The following is an 11,547-nucleotide window of genomic DNA, read 5'->3' as shown; positions in this document are numbered from 1 at the left end:
ACAGTGGCCGAATTTACCAAGGAGGCTACCGCTATAGAACGGGCACTACAGCAACGGTACCACCAATATGATCGCAAGAGCTCGCCGGTGAATGCTTCCATTCTCCCTGAGAGCTGCAGCACGTCTCTACGTGAAGTCATCAGAGAGATTGTGCGAGAGGAGATCCGGCAGCTCGGGATCTCTCCCATGGCACCAGCGGTGGCTTCTGTCGCTGATATCGTTCGGGAGGAAGTTCGAGAGGCCTTTTCGTCGCCCGACTGGCAGGCGGTGCCGCGACGATTGACCTACGCGGAAGCTGTCTGCCGTCCACCTCCTGCCACTTCGATGTTGCCGACACCGTCGCCCACTACGACGCAGCCATCACCGCCATCCCCGACGCCCTATTTTCGACAGTCACAGCCGCCGCCAACTATGCCGTATCGCCGCCAGTCGATCGCTGCGCCTCGTTTCTACAGTGAATCCTCTGCCGGCTACCCGCTTCGAAAGACTGATCTGTGGCGCACCCCTGACCGCCGGCCGCTATGCTTTCATTGCGGCGAAGCAGGACATGTTTACCGCGCGTGCCACTACCGCGCGGCTGGGTATCCAAAATTTTCCAGCTGCAGTTACCCTGTGTCTGATGCTGCACGTAGCCGCGACGGAAATTCTACAAACTTTCGGCCAGAAGGTTCAACGACGCCTCGATCGCGTTCCCCCTCTCCTGCTCGTTACACCCCACCGACCCGTCGCGATTTTTCTGACGCCTCTAGGGGCAGGTCCCCTAGCCCGCGCCGGGGAAACTAGACGCAGCGACCTCCGGGGGTGAGGTTGCGAACCGGCTAGCTACCCAAGAGCCCCCATCTCCGACGATCGACGACTCTACAACTCCGACGACTCCAACCACACCTCCTCTAACCGACGCCGTCAGCGCCGATCTTGTCGTTTCCATTGACGGCCACCAAGTGGCCGCTCTCGTCGATACTGGTTCGCATTTTTCGATAATCAGTCAAAAGCTGGCCGACAGGCTGCGAAAAGTGAAGACGCCGTGGACCGGGCCCAACATCAGAACTGCCGGTGGCCAGTTGATGACGCCGATTGGCAAATGCACAGCCAGAATAGTAATCGCCGGTGCAACCTTCGTCGCCACCCTCGTCATTCTCTTTGAGTGTTGTAAAGAACTTATATTGGGGATAGATTTTTTGAGAGAGTATGGTGCAGTGATTAATGTCCGTGACCTCGTCGTCACATTTTCTACGAGTTCAGACGACGTCGACCCCGCGGAGCACCAGCGACTCCGCTTACGTACCGCCGACGACGACGTCACGCTTCCGCCGCGAAGCTGTTCCCTCGTGCCTGTCATCTGCGACAACTTCAACACTGGCACTGGCGTCGCTGAACACATCGACGCACTGGTACTGAGTCAAGGCGTTTCCATCGCCAGGGCCGTAATTAACGTACGTGACGGACGTGCTGAACTCCTGCTGACGAATTTTACCGGGGAACGTCGACACATTGTTAAAGGCACGGCTGTTGCTTACTTCGACGAATTTACATCAATACAGGACTGCCTCTCAGTGGAGCACGCGACGTTCACTGGGGCTATGCCTGCCCCTGTGGTCGATATCAGTCCCACCTTATCGCCCGTCGAACGCAGCAGCCTTCTTGAGCTCATCGATGAGTTTAAGAGCTGCTTCTCATCCACGTCACGAGTTAGCCAGACGCCGCTCACTAAGCACCATACTGTCACCGAAGCCGACGCCAGACCAATTCGGCAGAACCCTTATCGTGTAGCACCAAAAGAGCGCGAGGCAATCCAGACACAAGTGAAGACGATGCTTGACGACGGCGTTATTCGGCCATCTAAGAGTCCTTGGGCATCGCCTGTCGTATTGGTGAAAAAGAAGGATGGTAGCCTGCGCTTCTGCGTCGACTACCGAAAACTCAACCTGATCACAAAGAAAGACGTTTATCCGCTACCGCGTATCGACGATTCACTGGACAGGCTACGAAACGCACGTTACTTTTCGTCGATGGATTTGAAAAGCAGCTACTGGCAAATAGAAGTTGATGAGAGAGACCGTGAGAAGACCGCTTTTGTTACGCCCGACGGACTTTATGAATTTCAGGTGCTCCCCTTCGGTTTGTGTTCTGCGCCGGCAACGTTTCAACGACCAATGGACACTGTACTCTCAGGCCTCAAATGGCAAACCTGTCTGGTCTACCTCGACGACGTGATTGTTTTCTCCGTAACGTTCGAGGAACACTTACGGAGACTAAAGATGGTCTTCGAAGCAATACGCTCAGCTGGTCTAACTTTAAAACCTGAAAAGCGCCATTTTGGCTTTGAAGAACTTCAATTTCTCGGTCACGTTGTTAGTCGTGAAGGTGTCCGACCTGACCCTGATAAAATATCTGCCGTTGCTAATTTCCCAACGCCATCAGATAAAAAGGCCGTGCGACGTTTTCTCGGCCTTTGCGCCTACTACCGACGGTTTATGGCGGAATTTTCGCGCATCGCATGGCCATTGACCCATCTTACCAGAGAAGATGTCCCCTTTGTCTGGGGTGAAGACCAGCAACGGGCTTTTGATGACCTACGGCAACGGCTGCAGGCGCCTCCCGTCCTCGCACACTTTGATGAAGACGTTCCTACGATTCTTCATACCGACGCTAGTAATGTCGGCCTCGGCGCAGTGCTTGTACAGCGGCAGGACGGCACCGAAAGAGTGATTGCTTACGCCAGCAGGACGCTATCCAGGACGGAGGCTAACTACTCCACTACAGAAAAAGAATGTCTCGCTCTGGTGTGGGCCGTCCTGAAATTTCGGCCATATTTGTATGGTCGGAGTTTCACCGTTGTCAGTGATCATCATGCACTTTGCTGGCTGACTAATTTAAAAGATCCAGCTGGTCGGCTTGCGCGCTGGAGTCTTCGGCTCCATGAGTTCGACTTCACGGTTGTGTACAAATCGGGGAAACGACACACCGACGCCGACTGCCTCTCTCGGTCCCCTGTTGAGACTGCAGTCCACGACGATGATGACGCGGGTTTTCTAGGCGTGCTAGATACTGTCGACGTTTCCCGCCACCAACGCGAGGACGCAGAACTGGTTCCTCTTTTCAATTACTTAGAGGGAGAAACAAGCAGCGTGCCGAGGTTATTCGCGAGAGGGCTGCCTTCGTTTTGCTTACGCCACGACGTTCTCTATAAAAAGAACTTTTCACCTAATGGCAGCAGCTACCCACTCGTCATTCCCGCATCTCTTCGCGACGAAGTCCTACATGCCTGTCACAACGAGCCGACCGCTGGTCACTTGGGATACACCCGCACATTGGCAAGAATAAGGCTAAAGTACTATTGGCCAAGACTTGCGTCGATCGTGAAACGTTACACACAGACATGCCTAGATTGCCAGCGCCGCAAAGCCCTACCCGGCAAGCCAGCTGGACTGCTGCATCCTGTTCAGATACCGCAAGCGCCATTCGAACAAATTGGCATGGACCTTTTAGGTCCATTTCCACTGTCTACTGCCGGAAATAGATGGATAATCGTCGTCACTGATTATCTTACTCGATACGCCGAAATAGGTGCTATCCAACGTGGAACAGCAGCCGAAGCAGCGCGATTTTTCGTCGAGGCCGTCGTCCTAAGGCATGGCGCTCCCGCAGTGGTCATAACAGATAGAGGATCTGCGTTCACGGCTGCGCTTCTGGATACCGTGTTGCGACTAAGTGGTACCACTCACCGAAAGACCACGGCTTATCATCCCCAAACCAATGGGCTGACAGAACGTCTGAATAAGACACTGGCAGACATGATGAGTATGTACATCGACGTCGACCACAAGAACTGGGACGAGATTTTACCATACGTTACATTTGCGTATAACACGGCTCGCCAAGAGACAACACGCGTGACGCCTTTCAACCTCGTTTACGGACGCGAAGTGACAACAATGTTGGACGCAATGCTGCCATACGAGTGCGGTGACGACGAGACTGGTGCCGACGAGTTTACGCAACGCGCAGAGGAAGCCAGGCAGCTTGCGCGTTTGCGAATCCAAGGACGACAGGAATACGATGCCCGACACTACAATCTTCGGCACAGACCCGTCACATACAACGTCGGTGACCAGGTGTGGATCTGGACTCCGATTCGTCGGCGGGGGCTGTCTGAGAAGCTCCTGCGAAGATACTTCGGCCCGTACACAGTTCTGCGCCGCATCAGCGATGTGAATTATGAAGTTGTCCCCGACAGCCATAACTGCTCCAAACGCCGGCGGCATCTGCCCGAGGTTGTGCACGTGCTTCGTATGAAGCCCTACATTTCCTCGTGACCTCCACTTTGCACCGTCTGTGCACAGCCTTCGGCGGTTAGTGCATCGGGACGATGCCTTTTTTTTCAAAGGGGGGGCAAATGCCACATCCTATATGGTCGCCGCGGGTATGTGCCAGGCGATGAGAACGACGCTGAAGTGGCGCGCGAGTGGAAAAAAACGGAGACGACAACGACGTCGCGTTGACTGCTCTCATAAAAGTGCTTTTACACGTCCTCTACGCCGGCTTCCCCGTCTCCTAATAGGTTGCGACAATATATATATGTCTATGTACCCAGAGATTACCAAGAAGTGCATTAATCTGTATCTCTTCGTGCTATGCAGTTAAAAAACCTGGTTTATTTCACTGTAATATTGTTTTCTTTGATCATTGACCGCGGTCAACATGCCACGACCAAGAAGCGCACGTAGAATGACGCGATATCAATAAAATTTTCTTACTTAGCTCATGTTACAGATAGGCAGCTTCTGTGACAAAAATTACAAGTTCCTTTTAAAAAACAATGTTAACAATAGCAGTTCACCTGGCTAAAACTAAATTGGTACTGGCTGACAAGAGTGACAGGTGCACCAAAGCAAAAAAGCAAGTAAATCCATGAAAAGTTTTACTGCACAGACTTTCTGCGAGAAAAACTGGGCGTCCGCCAGCATCTGCCCCACGACACGTGCGTGCCCTAGCAGACTGTACACTTGACAGCAAAATTGAAGACATATTGTATAACCCATGCCTCATACATGTATACGTAGCAAAAGGGTGCCAATATAGCTTTGCAGTTGAAATAAAGCACCATAATAAGAGCGTATATGCGCAATCGGTCTCAGGGCCTGCAGCGAAATTATGTTGAATATGCCATGAAGCGCATCTCTACCCCAATCCAGTTCGCTCGCAGCGCCCTTGCAAAATTTGTTTCACATGCAGCGCTTCAGCGGGAGAGCGCCGTTCGGCTCACCATTGTCTAGTACTCTAATGCAGACCAATATACTTAAATCGCAGCGCCGCCACAGTATTTTTCGTCATCGAGCGCCTCACTGCAAAGCATGAGGTACTCTAATTGTACTTCTATCAGAGGAAAAAGTCGCAGTTTCGCCCGAAAGGTGAAGCATCGATTCAGACACCAAATTAGTAGACAGACATAATAAGTAAGGATAGTAGTTCTAGTGGCCGTATAAACTTGTAAACATTCACATACCTACTAACTGAATTAACAAGCATGGTGTCAACGCACACAGGTAAACATCACACTCAAGAGCCGCGGACACTTGCTGTCAAAACAATGGCGCAAGCGCAGCAGCAGCAATGCACAAAGTGAACTTCGTGCTGTCTATCGCTTTAACACAAACTGAGCGGCGAGAACACAACACATGCAAAGCCACAAGCCGTCAGCCCTTTTAGACTGTGCACTCAAAGCAGTTCGTTGATAAAACCAGCACAATACGCAGTTGCTGCCAAAGTACAAAGCCCCCCTATACTTCCCTTCTCTCCAGTTGCTTGCGCGTGACAGAAGATGGTGCATTTCCTCTCCTCTTTCCTCCTTTGCGCGTTAGATTGAGCAGCGATCATCGGCTCACACTCGCACATATAGCATATAGCGCGCCGCTACGGTGTTAACGCCCTTCGACTTTATACGGAACATCCTGGCAACGATGGCAGCAAAAAAAATGCACCTGCAGTATTTACATAATTGCTGTCGCAATAAAATGTACGTATGACAATCCCGATGACTCCGACGTGCCTCTGCTTCTTTCTATGATGATGATAGTGTACTGTTGGTTTTGATTTCTCTTTTGCTAGCCATGAAGCATCAATTGAAGGAAGGTTTCACTCTTGTGCATGCTTTGGCGCAGGATCAGCGCAATTTCCGCTGGAATGCCGCTTTGGTGCACACTGGCACAAAGGTTCGCTCTCGGCGCAGTTTGGCGAAGCTGTTCCACCACTGCATCACAACAGAAGTGCCGGCTGATTTAGAGGCAGATTCAGAAGGACAGCAAACGGATTGTCTTCCCCTTAGTACATGAAACAACGTAGTACTTCTACAGTTACTTGGCTCCTTTATGCCAGAAGCCAGAGCCTTTTTTGAGTAAAACGTAACGGCAAGTAACTGAGCTGCTGCTCGCTAGGGAGCACACAAAGCTGGAGAGGAAGGGAAGCTGGATAAAGCACAAGTGTGTACAGACTCGGAAAGGGAGTGGAATCTTCCATTGCTTGGCGACAACTGTCTAGGCAGAGCATGCATAAGGAATGTGGAATGACCTGCAAAATACCTGCTCCCAATAAAAGGTTTCACCTTTTGTCTCGCTGTAGCTGACACATGTAAAGATTGCCTATAACAGTAAACGAACACTGGAAATGCAGCAGAACCACGACAAACAAAATTTAACATAAAATGGACAAATTAATATGATGCATTAATGTATGGCTCACACAATAAAACCAACCTAACTTTCGCAGGATTTACATCAATGTAACACATTTTATGCGCTGCAGCGGTGGCGTGCAAGAGGTCCGTGGTTCGAATCCCGGTGCCGGCAATTTTCCACCGGATTAAAAAAAAAATCGCGTGTTCATAAAATTGCACAAACAGGCCTGGAGTGTGGCCTGATCCCGGTGACCAGAACCGGTAACGCACTCCCTCACCAGAGCAGGATTGGCCACCATGGTGCAGTACTTGGCCACAACCTCCTATATAAACACAGCAATTGTTCTAGAGAAACTGGCCACCCTGTATACGCAATGCCTCATGACCTCGAGCGTACTGGAATCTTGGAAGAACGCTAACATAATTCTAATTCATAAGAAAGGAGACGCCAAAGACTTGAAAAATTATAGACCGATCAGCTTACTGTCCGTTGCCTACAAACTATTTACTAAGGTAATCGCAAATACAATCAGGAACACCTTAGACTTCTGTCAAGCAAAGGACCAGGCAGGATTCCGTAAAGGCTACTCAACAATAGATCATATTCACACTATCAATCAGGTGATAGAGAAACCTGCGGAATATAACCAACCCTCATATATAGCTTTCATTGATTATGAGAAAGCGTTTGATTCTGTCGAAACCTCAGCAGTCATGGAGGCATTACGGAATCAGGGCGTAGACGAGCCGTATGTAAAAATACTGAAAGATCGGCTCCACAGCCATCGTAGTCCTCCATAAAGCAAGCAACAAAATCCCAATAAAGAAAGGCGTCAGGCAGGGAGATACGATCTCTGCAATGCTATTCACAGCATGTTTACAGGAGGTATTCAGAGACCTGGATTGGGAAGAATTGGGGATAAAAGTTAATGGAGAGTACCGTATTTACACGATTGTAAGTCGACTCGAATGTAAGTCGACCCCCCCATATCGCGCGCCCGAAAAAAAAAAAAAAATAAGAGAGCATACTCGAGGGCGCATTCGATAACGAAAATTTATTAGTAGCCGAAATGGTCACTGGACTACTCGTCTTCACTAGTGCTGCCATCGTCATCGTTGCTGCAGTCCCACAGCGCGTCGTGGTGCAGCGAAATTTCAAATTTGGCAAACGACCGCACCAGGACATCTTGCAGAATAGCAGCCCACGCCAAATGCACTCAACCACACGCAGCCGTCAGGGAGGCTCTTTTGACAGGTTGCCGCCAGCCACTCGTTGTACGTACTCACGGCGGAGCAGAACCTTAAAATTAAGGCGAAGGTCCGGGCTTGTTTCACGACCACGTCACACTTCACTGGCAGTGACCGATCACGCATTTCAGCGACGTACGCCGCAAGTTTAGCCTACAGCTCCGGAAAGCGTCCAGACTTTGGCACGTGGGAAATTTCTCACTTGTGATACCAGGTGAAAATTTGCAGTCGCCACTCTCGCACCACCCGTTTACAAACATCGAAATTGCGGCCCGCTGTGCAGTGATTTGTTTCTTCGGCGTAAAGGATGGCAGCCCTTTTGAACGGTGCTGTGAACGAGTGCCGAACGATTAGTGGGCCTGGAGCACTCATGACGACTGGGGAAGCATAGAAGTAGCACGTAGCCGGCAGTCAAGTAGAACGCGTCAAACCAATACCATGCCAATACTAATGCCTTCAAGCACAGAAAGAGAAACCAGCGCGCAGTATCTGCTCTTCCATGAACTACCGATACTCCCCGCAAGCGCCGCCGTTCTGAGGGTGCCGCCGCAAATGGGAACAGCGGCGCTTCCATCAACTATCGACACCCCCCATAAGTGTTGCATGCACTGTAAAACTCTCAAAAATGTTGAAAAACCCTTCCGCAAAGCGAAATAACATGCGGGATAGCGAAAAGATACGGGTAGGGCCATATAGCAAACATAAAATTCTAACTACGTCGTAGCTCCCGTTGGTATCGCTTTTTTTTGGCGGGGCCATGTTTCGGTTTCGATTGTAAGTCGACCCCCCAACTTCAGACTTTCAAATTTAAAAAAAGGAGTCGACTTACAATCGTGTGAATACGGTACCTTAGTAACTTGCGATTCGCTGATGACATTGCCTTGCTTAGTAACTCAGGGGACCAATTGCAATGCATGCTCAATGACCTGGAGAGGCAAAGCAGAAGGGTGGGTCTAAAAATTGATCTGCAGAAAACTAAAGTAATGTTTAACAGTCTCGGAAGAGAACAGCAATTTACAATAGGCAGCGAGGCACTGGAAGTCGTAAGGGAATACACCTACTTGGGGCAGGTAGTGACGGCGGATCCGGATCATGAGACGGAAATAATCAGAAGGATAAGAATGGGCTGGGGTGCGTTTGGCAGGCATTCTCAGATCATGAACAGCAGGTTACCATTATCCCTCAAGAGAAAAGTATATAATAGCTGTGTCTTACCAGTACTCACCTACGGGGCAGAAACCTGGAGGCTTTCGAAAAAAGTTCTACTCAAATTGAGGACGACGCAACGAGCTATGGAAAGAAGAATGATAGGTGTAACGTTAAGGGATAAGAAAAGAGCAGATTGGGTCGGGGAACAAACGCGAGTTAATGACATCTTAGTTGAAATGAAGAAAAAGAAATGGGCATGGGCAGGACATGTAATGAGGGAAGATAACCGATGGTCATTAAGGGTTACGGACTGGATTCCAAGGGAAGGGAAGCGTAGCAGGGGTGGCAGAAAGTTAGGTGGGCGGATGAGATTAAGAAGTTTGCAGGGATGGCGTGGCCACAATTAGTACATGACCGGGGTTGTTGGAGAAATATGGGAGAGGCCTTTGCCCAGCAGTGGGCGTAACCAGGCTGATGATGATGATGATGAACACATTTTATTGGGTAAGTTTGGACTTATTTTCTTCAGCTATGTGGCCTGAGGAAAAACGGAAAAAAATTTGCCCACAGCACACCTTTGCATACTTGCCCTCGCACCAGCAGCAGTCAGCGTGTGAAGTGCTTATTGCCCTCGGACATAAACTTCGTCTCTGTATAAATCCTACTGCAATAAAAATACAGATGAGCCAGCCAAAGCCAGCCCAGCTAATGCACTTTATCAATATTCGCAGAAATTAGGCAAAACATGAATTAATAAAAAGCCGCAGGCATGGTAATGTCAACAATACCATAATCCTTTAGCCAATCGAAAAATTTGCTGGGCATAAATTTGGAGAACTAAACAATTCGGGCACAACCCCATCTACAGCCTACCGTATTTACTCGCATAATGATCACACTCACATAATGATTGCACTCACGTAATGATCGCACCCTGAATTTTGTCGTCAAAATTGGATTTTTTTTTTCCCCCAGGTAATGATCGCACCCTGAACTTGTCGCAACGATATGTCATGTGCCAAGTCTAGCTAATGATGATCGCGCTTACCATCTGTCGAATGCTATGCGAACGACTCTTAAAGACATACCTAGCGGTCTGCACGCACCCAACATTCGTAAGATGCTTTATTTCATTCATCACTTTCCACACTTCCGTGCAAAAAAAAACAAAAACACCCTACTACCAAACTTGCCTCGGCTTTATTATTTGTGGGCTTCATAATGGTTTTGGTCAACAACATAAAGAGCGCCTTTCGATTCTTCCCATCTGCCCTTGTGAGCACACAACAAATTGCGAGCGGCAACGATAGTGGCCACATGTACACTGATATCATCAGAAGTGTACCCTATTCATATGCCGACACTTGTAACGCAGCTAAGATATTCGCCAACCCTTGGCAGAAATGTGCCATATTAAGATAGCAGTGAAGACAAATGCCGCAGTTTCCACAGCATGCCCACCATGCGTTTCTGTCACTGGCAGCTAAGCGTGCCAATCTCTGTTTCTGTCCCCTCAAAGTGGACATGGCTACGTTATTGTCACAAGCTTGCCGATATAAACAATACTATTCATTACTGATACAGAAGAAACTGTTTCAATGCGTGTAATGTACTCACAAGATGAAAAATAATCGCATTCGGCTGGCTCCACCGGCCGCCATTTTTGTTTTGGTGTCCCGCAATGACAGCAGCAGCCACCTGCTTGTCATCCCACAGCAAATACGGGATGAAAAAAGACAATGTTTGTTTTCATGGGAAATTTAACCTGCGCAATGATCTCACCCCTGCATTTGCGTCAACTTTTTGACAAAAAAGTGTGATCATTGTGCAAGTAAATACGGTACTCAAGTATGTGAACAGCCAAACACAACATGCATGAGCGCGTATGCGTAGTGCCCGATATGGTGCAAGTGGCGCGCCGGTGTATAGACCATGTACTCCAGCCGAACTTTTCTCTCGACTCACCTCGAGAGGTACACATGCCCGAGACTGAAATTTTTACCTGACAGCGCAAAAAAGGTCGGCAAATTTGAATTGTGCACGTACATTCCCATCGCGACAGTGGACGAGATCATGTGGCAATGGCTGTCGAGTGAACACTCTCAGGCCTAACATAGGGCCCCTAGACACACAAGTTTCGAGGTAGTGCCATCCTCATCCTCCTCAGCCCTACATGAGTGACTTAGTGCAGTCATGTGGCATTTCCATGTGCCCACACTAATCACCAGCATTCCCAAAAGGTTCCAGCTTTTTTTCACGTAGCATAGTTTATGCCAACATCACATGAATAAAAATTTACTGCATGGAACATTTTCAATACGAGTGTTGATAATAAATGTAGTGCAACAGTAATGACAAGCAACTTGTTTTTGCATTCATGTTGAGAGATTTGGAACTATTGGGGGCACTGGGAGGAAGGCTAGAAAAGGTGGAATTGGCACCACCTTGAAACTTATATAGGGACCTTGAGCTAACAG

This window comes from Dermacentor albipictus, chromosome 1 (genome assembly GCF_038994185.2).
Source record: "Dermacentor albipictus isolate Rhodes 1998 colony chromosome 1, USDA_Dalb.pri_finalv2, whole genome shotgun sequence".
Lineage (NCBI taxonomy): Eukaryota > Metazoa > Arthropoda > Arachnida > Ixodida > Ixodidae > Dermacentor > Dermacentor albipictus.
Note: the sequence above shows the minus strand (reverse complement) of the source record.